Genomic DNA, 17,898 nt, shown 5'->3' on the forward strand with positions numbered 1-17,898 from the left:
CAAGTTTACAGGCGCTTTCTTTCATGCAGCATGAGCAACTTGTCTTCATCGCCTTCTGGCGCTGAATAGCACCCCTTCCCAAAATTCTGTGTCTGTACCCTTTCCATCTTCCCTGCTCTCTGCTCTCTCTTCTCCCTCCGTCTGATATTCTGCTCACGCACAACTGCGGCAGCCCTCCTCCAATCGCTGGCATTAATCCACACCTCAGACCCCCCAGACACACTGTCTGCTCTCCCACAATGCACCTCAGCTCCAAAACTTTCCCAGACACATTTGGCCTTCTCTCTATCGCTTACCTCTCCCTCCCTCTTCAGCCCCTTTTTTCTTTCACTCGGTCTCCCCATGGCTCTTCATCGTCCAGTTTCATTTGCCCTGCCTCTTTCTTTCTGAAACCCTCTAAATTTCCCCCTTTTTTCTTCTCCCTATTCAACCTCGGCCTGTCTGACAAAAGTATCTCCTAATCTTCCCCAGAGTCTATTTGACATGAAATGGCAGCATTGCAACAGACCAATACCAGTAGTCCTTTTAACAGTGGCGAGAGCTCTACCTCACGAGTTTTTTTGAAGTTTTAGATTTGAGTTTCTCTTAAATTTTAACAGCACTCACCCAGATCCCATTTCTATGGCCTCTTACTATAATTCTGATAATCAGAAAATCTTTTTTTCTGCACCTGGATTTAGTTGTTAATGTTTCTAATCTCCCCCTATCACTTTTCCTCCTTTTTACAAAGTATAATTGGTCAAAGCACTTCAAGATATTTCCGACACAGCTGCAACGGTCGCATACAATTCTCTGCACCATCAAATACATCAGTGGTAATTGTCAGCTTCTGTGACTGTCACTAGGAGGATGGGGTTTTATTTTTTTGCCATATTATGCGGACATTTAAAAAAAACATCCCGTCATAAAAGAAAGACGCCAAGGGACCGATAACTCCAACGCACTAGCCTCCAGGCCAGAACATGGTGCAACCACAAATAATGTGGGGGTCATTCTGGAAAATGTACAGCAACAAAACACTTATGGGAATAGACAATGCTGATTAAGTTAATGCCGATTTCCCAGAAAAACTATTTACCACATGCAACTTTTGAAATGTAATGTGCCATTCTGAATATACGGTGAAGACAGCACAGCGGAAGAATCAAATGTCAAGAGGAAAAACAGGAATATTCCTAAATCCCATATCAGAAGTGCAATCAGTTTATCAAAGGGGCATGAGAAAAGTCATAAAAGCAGACAAGCACCTGCGGAGGACCACCATAGGATAATCTTATCAATTGTTTTCCTAAGCTTTGCTACAATGCCAAGCTCCTTAAAATTCTTGTACCACATGGTCACTAATTTATTGCATGCTCACTAATTTATTCTTTGGCAGCCATGTCCTAGAAAGAAAAGACCCTCTGCAAGAACCCCTAATCAGCATCTGTTGGCTTGGACTGGTAGTCTCCCCTCTGACAGTGTTTTCCTCATAAGGGTTTTAACATTTATCTGTGATCTCATTTGGCTCCGGTCTTGGGAATCTTTCTGTTGCGCTGGGAAAGGACAAAGCTAAGAGGATTGAAATTGAAGCTACAGGCAGACATGATGGGAAGTGTAGATAGAAGCTGGAATGAGTCAGTCCTGCTGGTAGATTAAGATTCATCTAAGAGCTGAAAGGAATAAGGGACTTTCATTTTGCTGAGACGCATATGCAAGGGACTTCCACCTCTCTTTCAAACTGCGAAGGCCAAACAATTCAAAAGCTTTTGATTGTCCGACAATGTTTAGTACTGATGAGGTTGAGGGCCCTACCAGCATCCTGGTCTTACAGGATGTAAAAAATATGGCTATTGTTGGATTGCTCAACACCAAACTTCTCGTCTGGTAATAGGGTTACGACATCTTTGCATTCCACATGGTGGCAAAGGCTAAAACTTCATATAAATGTATTGGTAGCACCCAATAATGAAAATCTGTCTAGTATCGGGTACTGAACGTCTTTCCTCTACTTGTTTCTTGATCTGACAGTTTCTTAGTTGTATCAGCGCTATTTGAGTTTATATGCAAATATAATTTAGGTCTAATAATCTCAGATCAGAAGAAGGACTGACATCAAACCGCACTGCAAGAACAAAGAGCAAACCCACTTGGTGAGCAGCTTTGGAAATATTGGTAATATCGCCTGGCATGGAATAGTAATTATGGTCTAAATACTGGTAAATTACCCGGAGAACCGTATCAGCAAATTTTTTCCCACAAGCACCACTTTTTTTTTTTTTTTCACAGCTTTTCTCTGCATCATGGGCAACAATGACAATGTTGGAAACTCCAACGAGTCTCATTCAAAAGGCATCAACTTCTCTCTTTTCATCAAGTCACGAAGGTCTCACTCACCAAAGTCCCGGTCTAGTGATTGTGCTGTTGGTATTTCTGGAAACGGAGGCTTATAGAAGTCCTTGATGTCTGCCATATGGATGATGATTGTACCCTCTGTTCTAATAATAAACAGCCATTTTACTAACAAGATTATGCTGTCATACATTATCTAGGTAAGTTTTAAGCTTACACTTGATTATGACAGCACTGTGTACCTTTAAATATATATCTAGTTATTATACCGTGTTTGGAACATTTTTTTTGCTTCCAGTAAGCTTTGGTCTGAGGTTGAGGTTGTGGGTGTTAAAGACAACACCCTGAACTTATATACAAGGTCCTTGCTGCAGATGGAAAAGATGGCGCCAACCATAAGCTGGAATTCAAACCACAAACCCGCACCTCTGTGTACTGACTCCCTCAGACTTTCTTTATATCCAGGATTTTGATTATTTTTATTTTTAAATCCGAGTGTGAGAACGCTGAGTGTTAAAACCCTTAATGTCGCAGACAAACGCTTAAGACCTGATGTGCACGTATGATGTGATGCAAGCGAGCCGAACCATATCTATCATATTTGAGGCATATAATGACTTCATGACATATGTGTTTACTAAAAAGTCAATATTGGTCTTGTATTTCAGCAAACAGATTCATCTGTCGAACCCTGCCGCCCAGCCTTTTGTTTGCCTCTCTTGCTCTTCTTTTGTTTCCTCCATTGTGCCAAAATACTCCCCGTTCTCTCCTCTCCTCCCCCTTTTCCTCACAAGCCTCTCGCCTTCCTCATCTTTCTTCCTCCTCTCGCCCATCTCCCTGCCCACAGCGCCAACCTCCCCCCACCGACTCCCCCCCCCCCACCCTCCGCGTTCGTGTCCTCATCTGACCCTGCTCGGCCTGGATCGCTGTCAGTGCCCATTTGGATCGGGCACAGCTGGTGCTGCCGTCGAGAGCCCAGTGCTATTACCGCCGCTGTCTACTGCTTGTCCGCGTGAGAGAAAAAACAAAAACGTCTTCATAATGATTAGAGCCCTGTTCCTACGATTATTGTAGTTCTAATACACCGACTTCAATTACCCCCGTGTTGTATTTACATTTCTGCCATAATGACCCCATCCCGTCAGGGGTGATTTATGTTATTTGCTCCACCGTTCAATCACACGCATAAAAAAAATAAAAAATGAAATAAGGTACAAATAACAAACAGAAACGTGGCGGCCATTTCAGAAAAAAAAAAAGGATGGTAGAAAGCCTGGATGAGAGGAAGGGGGCATTTGTGCTCCTCTCAGTCCAATCAGATGTCATGGGTCGATAAAGACCAGGAAGAGGAGGGTGTGTGTTCGCAGCTGATTGGACGGTGCCACAGCAATGGCTCACTTTGTGCCACTTGCCGATAAGCTTAGTGAAAGAAAAGAAGTAAAATCAAAGCCTGCTGTGCAGAGCGCAGAGCCGGAAAGGAGCTCCAATAACACCTTTTCAAACAGTGCTCAGAAAAATAAGTATATGGTAATTGTTATGGTGAAATGTAGAGAATGTGGTGTTAATGGCATTTCTGAATAGATGCAGGTGATTATATCGTAAAACCTAAAGGGATGGTGAGGTTTTAATTCTCAAGGGGAACTATTAATGCTCTGCAAATGTGACGTTTACGCCTGATTCTCGACCGTCTTAATTCAAAAAGCCAATCAGGCGGCGTCTAGATTCGCAGCCCGTCTGACGTATTATTACTATTGTACGTGGAAAGTGCGGCGGAGACGAAACAAACTGTGTTTATGATGACTTCCAAAGGAGCTGTGTGGCTTCAGGAGGTTTGGGGGTGAGAAATCATGATTTTTGCAACACGGCACGCAGAGTTATGACACACTGAGCTCACTGTTCGCCGCATGAAACAGAGATCAAGGCACTCACAACATGAACTGGATAACTCTATTCCAAATTTGACGTCTTTCGCAATGGCCTCAAAAGAAAATCTAAAAGAGAATGAGAAACAGAGGAGTAATAAAAAAAACAACCCTAAAATAAATCAAAATAACGGATAGCTACCTTGAACTTGCTACAGTCCAGATAAGCTCCACTCATAGGTCAGTTTTGCATTTTCTGGTAACACAAGTGGAATAATTTGACATGGTAAAGACAGCGAAGGTTGATTTTTCATTTTACAGTATTTTTTGATGTTTACTCAAATACGTTTTGGCAAAGTAGAATTTTACCTCTCACCACAGCTGGCATGTACCCTGGAGATCTGGACACGGACGGTGGGAGGGTGAAAAGAGGTCACTTCAACTATTATCCATTACATTTAAAATTTCACTGAGCTCCGGTTACAAGCCAAGGAGTCATAATTTTGCCTTGTGTGTGTTTTTACAGCCACGCTGACTAGCTTTAAGTTGTGGTCTAATTGTGGTGCGGAAAAACAAACAAACAAAATAAATGTGTATTAAAAACTGAAGAAATAAATAGTGTGAAGATAAACATATTTCTATACACTGGCCGTGAAAAAAGCCAAAAAGCTGTAAAACTAATGGTTCATCTAGATGTATTTTCAAAAGATAAAAAATAGATTCGTCAGATTGTGAATCCAGTCAGAATAGATGAGCCCATTATGGTGAAGGCCATTATAATGATTCTCAAAAACAAGACACTTATGCAATTTGTGATTAGAAACTAATTAGGGGAAAAAAAAAAGATTAAAAGAAACATTAGAACAACCGGGCAGATTTGAAAAATTACAGTATTAACTGTAAGAGCGGGCGACAATAGTCTGGGGACGATATTTGATATTTATTAAAGAGGCTCTGTCATATAATTGCAACTGACGTACCAAATAATGTGTTTTTTTCTTCTTTTTTTTCGTCTGACAAACTGCAGCCTTTTGCAAATACAGAAGAAATGTCAGCGATTGGCTGGCAAAGTCCACAGCCCTGTGGACAAATCTGCCTGTGAGCAGAACGCGGCTGCATGTGACCAATCGAATCCCGGCAGAATTGGCACCACAGTCCAATCAGAGAAGGGGAGAAGTTGACTTTGGAGGCAACTGCGGACCGGAGAAGTCCGCGGAGCAGTCGAATTCGATGGGTGATGCTGAATGCAGCATGAAACAACAGCGTGGACGGTGCGGCGCTGGACCCCTGCAGGTCACAGTCTGACCCGACGACTGCTCTGAGATCTGCTGCTGTTCCACATCTGTTCTACCTTCTACCAGTAACACAACGCTGAGTACAGCAGAAACCAAAGTGGGCTATATTTTCAACAAAAGATAATGTGTAATATTCCCAAATTTAAATGATTACAAGTCGTTAAACAGAAGTTTGTAGGCTGATTAAGGTCACTGACGGAAGACTGCAGAACTAATTTTTTTTTTTTTTTGTCTGTGATCCATCCAGTGTAACTATTGGTACAGCTGTCAGTTTAATAAACGGCATAAATAGTTTCATGGGCAACACCCTCCTCAGTTACGTTATTACTGACCACACCCTGACAACATCTGGGTGCTTTATGTCCTTTACGTCATCTGCATCGAGGTGACTGTTTGGACTCAGCAAAAATGGAAGATGGTGAGTAAACATTTGCTGTAATGCACAGGTCTTCAACAGGGAGTCTGCCACCCCCAGGGGGTCGGTGGAGGTACTGCAGGACGTTTTTGCAAAATCTTTGGTTGATTAGATATTTTCTATATATTTTTAAATTTTCCCCCACGAATTTAAATTCTTTTAAATACAAATTAACATGAATCCAACATATATTAGCGAAGGGATAAGTGATTAATATTTAATGCAAAATGTTAATAATAATAATGTATATTTATAAATATTAATATAGGACACATGTAGTAGGTAGGGGGTCACTACTTAATTCCCTCATGAGCTTGGGGGTCCTTAGAGTGAAAAACATTGAAGACTCCTGCTGTAATAGCTGCTTGAAATTCCTAAAACAATAACTGACTTTTCTACTTTTTGGTTTTACTGAATGCTACAGAATGAAATGAATATATGGTGTCAAACAGGCACTGATGGAAAACTGCAAATTAATAAATGAATTACAAGTCTTCATAATAATAAAATCAAAGTATTATTATTAATTGGCCCTACCAGGTTATAACTGTACAGTCCTTGGGAATCAACACTCATTATATCTACTTCAGGCTACAAGTCAATCATCTATTTTTATTATTATTATTATTTGGGGAATATTTTGTAGGGAATTTTTTTGTGCATAAAAAGTTGTAAGTAGTCACTATAACTGACCGACAGATGCAGTGGTGTAGTGCCATAGTTACAATATGCAAGAAAATATTCAATAAAATGTTCAGGAGTATAAATATAATGGTGCATAAAAGCTGAAGGTAAGAACAACTAGTTCAGCAGCAACTGCTACAGTAAAATGAAGCGTTATATCTGAGACGACTAAACTTCAGGCTGAAGTGACCAAATCAGCACGTGACTACTGACATCAATAAAACGTTGTATGAACTTGTGCGCAGTCAATAATTTGTGTACATGTGAGTGACTTTTTTCGGTAACATTTTTAAGCCCAAGCCATTGCCTTGTTGGACCATTACATGTGGTTGTATCTGTCCTCCCTGCAGTTACTGTTGCTCCTTAATAATCTCTCCACAGAGAAGCCCACGTAACGCAACACCTTCTGTCGGAGAGTGTTACCTTTAGCCCCTGCACTCCTACTCCTGGCTGCTTGTTAAGAGGACGCCACTTATTTCGGGGTCCTGCAAGTGCAATATTTTTACGCTACGCCCAATTTCACGAGAATGCAATTGTCATTAACAGCGGTTCTGAAGGCGCAGGCAATCAACATGTTGTTACTAACTTAGCCTCGATGTGCCAACACGCTCTGTTTAATTAGACTTCATAAAGCATCTTGATTGCTCCTTCGGTAGAAGGGTTTTCTGTGCTACAATAGGTGATGAGTGCCTTTACAATGGAGTGGAAAACTAATAGAGGATACCGTGTTACTTTGGAAGTAAATGCTACCTACGAATGTAAAGTAAATTACAGCAGGGGGTGCAGCTTACAATTAATTTCAGAAGTGATTAATCTGTTAAATATTGTTTGAGTAAAGCGGGGGAAAAAATAATATGAAATAGTACAAATGTCTAATAACAGATGATTAACTGATTAACTATTAACTAATTGCATTGAATTTAGTTGAAATGGAAAAGAATAAAAGGCACACAAGGTAACAAATGTGTGAAATTAATGAAAGCTATTTTAGAGAAGAGAGTTTTACATTTATCTGATTGGAATCAAACTTAGTCTATTATGCTTTTACGAAATAATATTTTTGTATAAAATGTGCATGTCCTAGCTGGTCCTCACTGCACAGCGGCAGGTTTGAGTGCAGCCTTTGCCCTTCATTACGTAGCACTCTCTCTTTCTAACCCCACTACTTCTGCTGTGTCCTGCCTAAAAAAAAAGGCGTAATAACACGCGTGTATTTTTGCAGCGCTATTTGCATTTTTTTTCATTTTTTATATTAAATTTGTCGTGTGCATACTGCAGAGAACTGTTAATTAATTTCAACATCTAAATTTGCAACGGTGGAGAAAAACCTTTCGGCTTACGCAGGACACGAGAGGCCTGCTGCCTTTCATCTGATGAGATGTTTGCTGGTCGTGAAAATTCAGGTATCAATGGTAGAAGAGATTTCAAACCATCATTCAGCCGAAGAGCCCTAATGCTCGGATATTACGAATGCTGCAATTTTGGCTCCAGACACTGAAGGACAGACTGATGAGTGCCTGAAGGTAACACAAGTCAGTGTCTTTTTTCTTTTTTTTTCCTTTCTTTTTTTAAGAACTATGTCTTTCTCCAGTGTCTTTGTAAATGTTGCAGAATTCAGGAGTGTTTCAAGTAACCCTGCCCTCTTTCTGTCCTCCTTTCCGTCCTCCTCCGCTTCTCCTTCTCTCCTTCCGTCGTTTTCATTTACCAGTCCCCCCGTGAAGGACAGCCGCTGTGAGCTGACAACCTGGCCGCCTGCCATTCGCTACTCTGCCAGTCGATTTTTCTGCCACTCCACACCCCTCCATGCACACACCACACCAATAGCCATCATGCATTTGTCAGACACTGTCTGGCTGCTGCTGCTGCTGTTGTTGCTGCTGCTGCTGCTGCTGCAGAGCAGTGTGATGAGCACAAGACCGAAAATCAGTCTTTTTGTTCATCTTCACGTTCCGAGATTCGGGTTTCACTTCAGGGCAAAACTGTGACATCCCAGGTCTGCAGCACCTGATGCCCGTCTCTGAATAAAAAAAAAAAAAATAAAATAAACATCCAGCTCACAATTAGTGGCGCTGGCATTCATCAGAAAATACAAAATGTGACAAGTATGCTGACAAAAAATTCCAGAGAGCCAGCAGCTCTGGAGACTGGCATTGACCCAGGAAAAGAAGCACAAAGAAAAATGATTGTCAGCAGGGAGAGATCGGGGCGCTTTCAAGGCCTCAGTATACGGCAGCGAGCCGGAGACAAGCCTTTTCAGAAAAGCAGGCAATCCTTGAATGCAAAAGCCCCCTAAAAATGGCACGAGATGAAGGCACGGGAGCCCTTCCCAACGTGGGAAACGATGACCCCTGGTCTGTTTGGAATGTTTCTGGATGTCTGAGGCAATTCCTGAACATGTTTTCACGGCTTCTCCGCACTGTACTTCGAAAATGAATTCCTGCTGCAAGGTCTGCCATGGCTGACGGAAACAAGTCGAGGGTGTCCAATGACATTCTTACTCTGTCTTAGCCCACTCTGCACTTAAACTGATCAGCCGGAAATATTAGGAATACCTCTGCTTTACATGCTTCGTAGCCCTGAATTGGAGAGGCGTGGACTCCGGCAGACCTCTGAAGCTGCTGCGGTATTTGGTGTGAAGACATGAGCAGCCGATCCTTTATGTCATCGCAGATGTGTGGTTTGTTCATCGTTACCAACCAACCACTATCAGCATTTACCACTGCTGTCTTTGTTTTGCTGCTGTCAACTCGACAGCAAAGGTTTAAGTACAAGGTGATTGTTGTCCACGACGTGTACCTCAGTACTTTCCACAAACTTTCCACCTTCTTAAGTGTTCATTCCCCGAAGTAGAATGGGACGCTTGCATTTCTGCAAAGTGAAGTCATTATCCCGAAGCTGTCATATCCCAATTTCACATTTAATGGTGCATCATTACTCATCCACGCCTGTGAATGGCCTCCTTGGCGTATCCAAGCCAGGTCTACTTTAATCAAGCTGTGATACAGTAATAATACAACGAGAGATTTGACTCAAGTCTTGCCAAAGTAAAACTCTCCCCACGGAGCTGAATGGCAGAAGGCCACAGGATGTGCTGGGAGCCTGTCATTACAGCTAAAGGGTGGCCTCTGCTAAATCAAACAAAGCAGAAAGACAGCAAAAACACATGGGCTGCTACTTATTTAGTAATGAACTTTGCATGCTCTGGGCCTGCTCAGGTGCACATCTGCATGGCTGGAATTCAAGAGGAAGGGAAACCATGTAACAAGTATTTGTCATGCGGTCCGCACAGTACGGCTTGTTTGAAATACGTCTAACAAGGTTCTACCTAGTTTTGATTAACATTTTGTTGTTGATGAAGTTTATAATCAACCAAAGACTCTGAAAGCGTGCGACTTCCTGAAGTCATACTTCCTTTGAGGAAATATTTGATTTAATCACTTCTCAAATAAATTCTCACTGCCTCTATTAAACACACATTTAGACTAATGGAGCTGGCATAAACTGTGCTTTTTTTTTCTTTTCTTTTTTTTTTTGTTCTACACGGGGGAAAAACGGATAATAGAATTTTAAAGCACATTATGTGTGCCTTAAAAATTTCGTGCATAGGTTGTGTGAGGACACGGTGTAATTTATGCTGCTGGATTCTGAGGGGAGACAGCCAGCCGGAGGATGCCTGGCCCAGAGTAGAAACATGCCAAGAATTTTAGAGGATTGCTCAGCAGCAGCTCCAAATGTGGGCAGAAGGGGAGGTTGCATTACTTATAGAAAAATGAGCATAGGGAGCCGAAAGGAGGGGGAGGGGGGGCGAGGGGAGGGGGGGCTAGGGATGTCTTCTGGTATCAATGGAACAGATGACAGAACGGAGAGACAGACATTAAAAGAGAAGGGTTAACTGTAAATGAGTTACAGCAGGGAAGCAGGGGAGGAGGATACAGGGAATAGTAAAAGAGACATCGGAGACTGGAGTTGAGCGGGGGGGGAAAAGAGGAGGAATGCAGGTAGAGTAATGCAGGGACACGTCTCTGTAACAGCAATCAGCAATAAGTTAAACAGAACATCAATTTGCATGAATTACCAAAGAGATCCCATCTGTATTGGGATAAAAATCTAGAGTTAATTGTCAGCTAAATTTGGACCGATATGGACAGAAGACAAATGATAAAATCGGGCACGTACAGTGGGTCCAATGCACTTGTAAGAACACCAAATAATAAGGGTTAATTCGCTGCTTACGTCACAACTCATGGCTCTGATTCTTTGCGATATATACGTATTTTTCGAGCCTCTCAAAGCTCAACAGGTTCAGATAGTCTGGCAAAATCATTGGCGATTTTACAACCTGTTTCTCCGACTACTATACAAGTAGAGTCAAGAATTCCAACCATATTAGGTTATTCGGCATCTCATAATTCACTTCCAACTTTCCTTGGCAACAGAGACAGCGAAGGATTGGGCTGGTGTGTCGGGGCAAGGATGGGGTTGTAGCACGTCGGACCAGAATAGAGTCGTAGTAGCCATGGAGAAATTTTGTAGAAAATGAGGATTTGAGCATCTCGGGGTTTGTTGCCTTGGTGACAACCACGTGGTCATAAAAAAAATTTAAAAAAATGGCATTGAAGTCTGGTCTTCTGACCATTGAAACAGAGGTGCTTAGACACTAATTAGCTAATAAATTATGACAACAGAAGCAAATATTACTTAATAAGATAAGCACCTGTCAAGGGCAGATACACTGTAAAGTGCGTATTCAAACCCTAAAGGCCAGATTTGCAGATTACGTCTTGGTTAAAACTACCAGAATCCTAGCCAATGTCGGGAACATGTCTTTACGCTATCTACCTGCTTGAATACTGTTGTCAATGTCCCCGGTTTACTCGATATGCTAAAGATTTCACACAGGCAAGTGAGTTTTGTTCCCCACTCCCCTTCGCTGAAGTGTGCTACCAATTCCTTATGGAAGGAATCTCTGCAGAGGCTCAAAAATACTGGCCGGGGACCTAACCCTGTGGCTGGGAAAGGGGCAGTGCAAACAGAGCACGCCAAGGTCAGCGTAATTAACACATAAATAGTCTATAATGTTTATTATTCAGTGGGGTTTTGCCAAAAAAATACCATTTCCTCACAACCTGGTAGCACATTCTTTGCAGCCCAGTTCTGGCACGGGGCTGAGTGGTTTGGGATCCCTGCCATAAGGAACCTTCAGAGGTCTTGTTGAGTCTGTGCCTCAGCTGGTCAGAGCGGCTCTAGTAGCATGTGAAAGACCTAAAGCACCCAAGGCAGATGAGTATACTTAACTAACATGACGCTGCAGTGGTTGGAGATCGTCTTGACGGCGGTTTTCATTTCATGAAACAAAACACCTATTACTCTGTTGCTGTTCAGTGCCATTTTCTCCACAGGAACACAGCTGTATGATTCAAAGTCTGGGCAGCAAACTACTACACAAGCTGTTCTGGATTCAGGATTGTATTGACGTGCAGCTCGGCGAACAGAGCTGTCAGCAAAGTGGACTCGACGAGTGACGATGACGAGCCAGGGGAACCTGGTCAAAATGATGCAACTGAATGAACAAAATAACACATCACATTAATCCTGCAGCCAACAGTAAAAATGAAATAGTATCAATAAAACACCTTCACACCAAACGTGGACAGTGTATGACGCACGGCGTTTCATGAATTGCACATACCAGATATTAATGTTATACCAGAGACTCGGCCCAGTCAAAGGGAATGTTCTACAGCTGTACGTCTTCACCAGCGAGTACTTGAGTTCTCTGGTGCGAGAGGCAAAAATGAAGGAGTAATGCAGTGCCCGCATGTGCTGCTGAAAACATTAAGATTTAGAGTTAGCGTGAAAGGAGCGGCCAGCAGCACTCAATGCACAGCGCTTGTAAAATATTGGCTGTCGGATAATGGTAAATGTTAACGCAATTGTGATAGTGGTAAGTACGTATGCGGAGCGTGCCAATGTCCTAAAAAGGCTTGTTATAAGAGTCGACTAAAGGAAAATGAGAACTGAAGCAATGGTGGTCAAAATTAGACATACATATCGTCAGTCTCCTCTCTCTCTGTCAGAACGACTAAACACACAGATCAGGAGAGCCGGTATAGTTCTTGGTTAAATAAGTTTGGGGTGAGAGGAAATATACGAGAAGAGAGTATGTGTCGTTATTAAGACCATTGAATGAAATGAAAGTATTATATTTGTCTTTGCTTTCCAATATTACACAAAAATCAATGCAGAATGAGCATTAGAAGTCCCAGACACCTTAAAAAAAAGGGTTGTATATAGGCCTCACCTCATTACGCAAACAACCAAAATGCGTTATCAGCGGCATTTTGGGGAATTCCATCAACTTATTTCAGCTAATCAGCAAATCAGTAATGAGTTTCAGAGATTCAAAACCACGCAAGGCGGCGGCTCCAACATTTGTTCTATGGCGTGTTCGCGCTAACACGTCATATGGAGCAACAAGCTGACATCCAACACTTGTCACTATATATCATCGAGAACCACACCATGAAAGACACTATGGGCTACAATAATATTTCCCACTTGCCACGTCTTCAGCTGAGTGGTTTTAGTAGTTATTCTGCCAAAACACACCCAGTATTTGAAGCATATGAAAAGGCTGCAAACGTTTGCGGATACAGTACAGCTTAAACACAGTGGGATAATGTATAAAGTTTTAACAATATGTAGTTGTTAGTCTGTGATTCTGTCTAGTTCAGTTCTGATGCATGTTAGGTACAATATTAAGCAGAATCAAATTACTTCTTTTCAAAAAAGTTTTCTTGTTCTTAATTTGAAAAGAATAACAAACTTCACTTGTACCGCACACTGGAACGGTAATGTACAAGGGCAGGAGGGATCACAAATTCACTGAATGGACCTAAAAATGTGTTTGTCATACCAGACCAAGAAAGTCTATAGCACCCACCGAATGAATTGAAGGGTGAGCGTTAACGCATGTGGATTCAACGACACATTCGAGCAATGAAGAAGCTGCACATACTTTAATAAAAGCTACAAGATAAAATTCAAAGGGGTTTCAATCAAAGTATTCAGGTGAAAACCTTTAACATAGTTGAACGTACAAACAGCCTAACTCCTTGCAAAACCACTGGAGTACTTTATTTATTTTTTTTGATTTCCCCTACTTCTTTCCTTCTTTCATCTCTCCGTTCTCTAATTTCCTCCTCCATCCTGCCTCTGTGTGGATGGTTTAATGTTTTCAATGGGACTAATGCCGTATCCTTCTACTCCCTCGGAGGGCGTGGACTGCTAGTCCCCCCGCCCTGCGCTTTCTCTCAGGGAATGCCATTGGTATGAGGTAAGAAATCTTTGTACTGTACAGCACCTTTAGGCCACACACACACACACACACACACAAACAAAACCACACACAAAAAGTCACGTGACATGAGTGCACTTTGTTTGTATTGTGCACATTCTCCACCTCTTCTGAACGGATTAAAAGAGTGAAGTCCAGCCTTGGATATTTCACATCAACTCCAAACAAAGGTGTAGTTTCACAAAGACACTGACTGTCACTTTGATGTAGCCAATTTTAAATGGCATGCAACTTTCCAGTCCTGAAATGTTCTGTACCACATCGATTAATAAAGTCGCAAATCCGGTGAAAGTCTTCAGAACTTGTAACTTAGAAAAGAAAAAAGTGTCCGATGATGTTTCAAAAGCAATGCCTCCTTTTAATTGTATTTTTTTTTTTTTTTAATTTAACATAGAAAAGCAATTGTGACTCGAACATTTTGGGATAAAAGTTTGTATTGTGGTTGTAGAGGTTTCAAAATGCTTCCTAAACCTTCAGTGACAGCACAGAGAACAACACGCTGTGGACAGACTCCTAAATAAATTATCAGCTGGGGCTGGGTTGAGGGGTCTGCACAGGAAAAGCTGGATAAAACCCACCAGAACAAGGCGCATCGTTGCTGATGCATACGTCGTTACCACAGCAACCCCTAAGGGCGGGTTGTGATCTCTGGACGCACAAATCCAATTACATGACATGACCAAAATCAGCTCTTTCTGGATGCTTCTCTTACTAAAAACATGACTTTACATTGTACCCTAATATTACTTGATCCGCTGGGTTATGAAACCACAAACTCCCCTTTCTTGTTACTTGTCAACAGATGTTAGTAAATGCCTGTTGGTTTGGTTTTACTGAGCCGGCATTCAAACCCGATGAATACTCTACTTCCAAGGTTGAACACCCACACATCGGTGGGCCATCAGCGGTAAAGAATGACTTTGCCATAAGTGTCACATCCACATCAAAAGGCGGCGGTGGCAGAGGTAACAATGAAAATAATAATAATAATCAGTTGATTTACAGTCATTTAGTACAGTGAAGGAAATTGCCGTACCTTTTTTTGCACCTCAGCCTTCAAGAGCGTGCTGTGCCATCCTTGCTGCTGTAAACAGAAAAAAATAAGAGAGTTAGAATAAAGCATAAAACAAAAACTTTGTGATGAAAAGGTAATTTTTGTCAAATCATATGCGTGGAGAAAGAAAATTAGGATTTTCGTAATTACAAATTGTCGGGTAGCAAAGAACAACTTTGTGCATAAAGATAGTAAAACAGTGCAGTCATCCTCATGTACACTGATCAGCCACAACATTAAAACCACTGACAGGAGAAGTAAATAACTTGGACCATCTTGTTCAATGTTCTGCTGGACCTGGCATCCATGTGGATGTTAATTAGACATGTACCACCCACCTAGACCAGACCACACCCCCCCACCCCATAGCAATAACACTCCTTAATAGCAACAGCCATCCCCAGCAGGATGCAGCCTCAAAAAACATCAAGAACAGCACACTAACAACATCATGTCACTCAGAAGGCCCATGTCCACTCTCTGATGAGCCAGGACTGTTTTGGAGGCGCAATGGAGACGCACGAATAATTAGGAAGGTGGTCATAAAGTGGTGACCAGTGAACTAAATGCATATATATGCGACTCATGAACCAGAATGGGAGTGTAGTTGACTGCTGTCAGAGTTAACAGCGTCCACGCACGGTGTTGTTACTGGCACGGTGTAGCAACCTTGGCGTTGCTAGAGAAGCTGCCAATTCATACAACACAACTACCGGCACTTCCAAAGACAGCTCGTATGAATATCTGAAGAACAAGCCAGCGCAGACTGAAACAAGAAGCCTCCAAAAGGAGACGGCCTTGACTTTTACATTTAATCTTTTTGTGCGGTTCTAAGAAATGAAACAGTGTTTATATTGGGAAATGGTTCTGATTGGGAGCAGGATAGAGGAACTCAATTAAAGGAGAAAAAAAAAGAGGGAAAAGCGGGACACATGAACATGAGTTACGAGTTTTGTTCAAAGTCATGTACTATGAAGGTGACCTTGGTCTACTGAATAGTGAACTCGCACAATGCTGGTTAATAGGGGTAATGTCAGACAAAGAAGAACCTTGGATTCGAACTCCTTTTAGCTTTTTTTTTTTTTTTTTTTGGAATACTTGACCCTCAGTCAGAGTTTCAGTTCATCGTTTACTTAGATCATTACTGCCTTGATCAAATCTCAACAGGTTCAACAGTGACTTTATCAGAGCTCCTTCTGCTGCCACCCATAATGACACCAGAGAAACCCTCCAATGTATTAAGTAGCAAACAGGGCCCGCTCTTCTTTCTACAGCAGCTGTGGGCCAGGCAGTAAAGCCTACTATTAAGAATGCAATTCATATTCATTACGGCGGGTAATGGCCAGGGTGATAACGTATGGCAGAGTGAGAGAGCCGTGCGACTCGAATGATTAAAAAAAAAATAAAAATCTGCCGAAGGAATGAGCAGAGCAGATTCCTTTTTATCCGTTTTCCTCTCTACTGTATATTTCGACACATAATGACACTGTGCTTGAGCAATTAAAACATGAACTTGGCCATGTGTTATGAATACGTTTTAGCTTTACCAAACAATAGAGAGTGAAGTAACTCGAAATTAATTTTTTTTTTTTCATTGGCAATCTCACTGAGAGAATCAGCAGTTATGCAACCTGTGTTACACCGGACATTCTTCAGGCTTCAGGACTGGCCCTTGAAGTGACGGCAATAATAACGATAGATCCCGAGAGCAGTGACCATTATATTGAAGCAGATAGAATGAGGACAAGGCACAGTACGAATCCTGTATATTCAGGATCAAAAGAATATTTTTAGCTGTGATGAAAAAAGCATCAAATCCATTATTGGGATAAGTACAGCAGGAACCAAAGAGTCTTTTTAAGCCTCTGTTATTTTATCAGTTATTTTATATTAGAGAGGGGGGGCTCAATCAACGTTGCTGTCTTTGCATTTTTACAAACAACTTTCTCTGGTCCCCTGTCCCTTTAAAGACAATGACCTGAGCAGCAGGGCAGCTTGGCTGGAGATGAGAAAGTGGTTATTTCCAGCACCCTCCTCATTTATTTGTGTACGTGTTTTAAGAGACCTAAAGCAGCAGGCTGGATGCCTGGGTGCCATGCTGATAAAGCAAGAAGGGTCTCTGTGCACTTTACCCTGGGTCCCTGATTGAGTAGGAGCGTGAGGGGAGGGGGGGGGGCTCAAACAGGGGATCAGAGTCCTAAGCCAGACGGATACACTCTGGTGGATAACATGTCTTTAACGCTACTGATGGACTGCCCAACTGGCGCCCCGGCTCGCTGGCACCGTGCCCAGCGTTCTTCCACTGGCTGAGCAGCTGTATAGGTTGGATGACTGTTGTGAGACAGAGAGGGAAAGTCAGGGGTGACAGACAGGCAGACCACAGTCAGACAGAGACCAAAGGCCAAGGCAGACTGCAGATGAGGAGAATCACTGGCTGACAAACTGTGTGAGATGTAGGCTCGTACCTAAAAGCAGGTCACACGTTTAAGCTAAAATATCTGGTGTGTCTCAGGGGTAGTCTATAGAAACATAAGTTACATGAGGCCAGATATTTGACCTTTGGGAGTCTTTTTACCGTGGTAGGAGAAAGGTATGATAGGCAGCTCCCTTAATGGATGCAAACTCAGAAAATGGAGACTGGACTGGAATATGGTCCAACCGCCGTAACACTCAAATGTAGTGTGAAGTTTTGAGAAATACAAATGAGTTGTCGCATCATTCACTCAACAACAACAAGCTCAAACATAGGCAACTGGATTTGTAGGGTTTCTTGAAGGTGTTTCACCACTCCACGCCAAGTAGCTTCTCCACCTCCGACTGGATGGGAGTCGGGGTTTCAACAGGAACGTCGTTGGGTGTTGTTCATTAGAAACTAACGACCAGACACTGGCCTGTAGTTG

General features: G+C 42.2%; 1 long non-coding RNA gene across 2 annotated transcripts in view; it reads right to left on the reverse strand.

The window, feature by feature from the left end:
* Nucleotides 1-17,898, reverse strand: part of LOC125013259 — a 94,903-nt gene that overhangs the window by 19,849 nt on the left and 57,156 nt on the right. For both annotated transcript variants that reach the window (XR_007113372.1, XR_007113373.1), the window contains exon 3: nucleotides 14,981-15,028. This is a non-coding gene — a long non-coding RNA (uncharacterized LOC125013259). The remainder of the gene's footprint in view (nucleotides 1-14,980; nucleotides 15,029-17,898) is intronic.

Source organism: Mugil cephalus, chromosome 9, assembly GCF_022458985.1.
Source record: "Mugil cephalus isolate CIBA_MC_2020 chromosome 9, CIBA_Mcephalus_1.1, whole genome shotgun sequence".
Classification (NCBI taxonomy): Eukaryota; Metazoa; Chordata; class Actinopteri; order Mugiliformes; family Mugilidae; genus Mugil; species Mugil cephalus.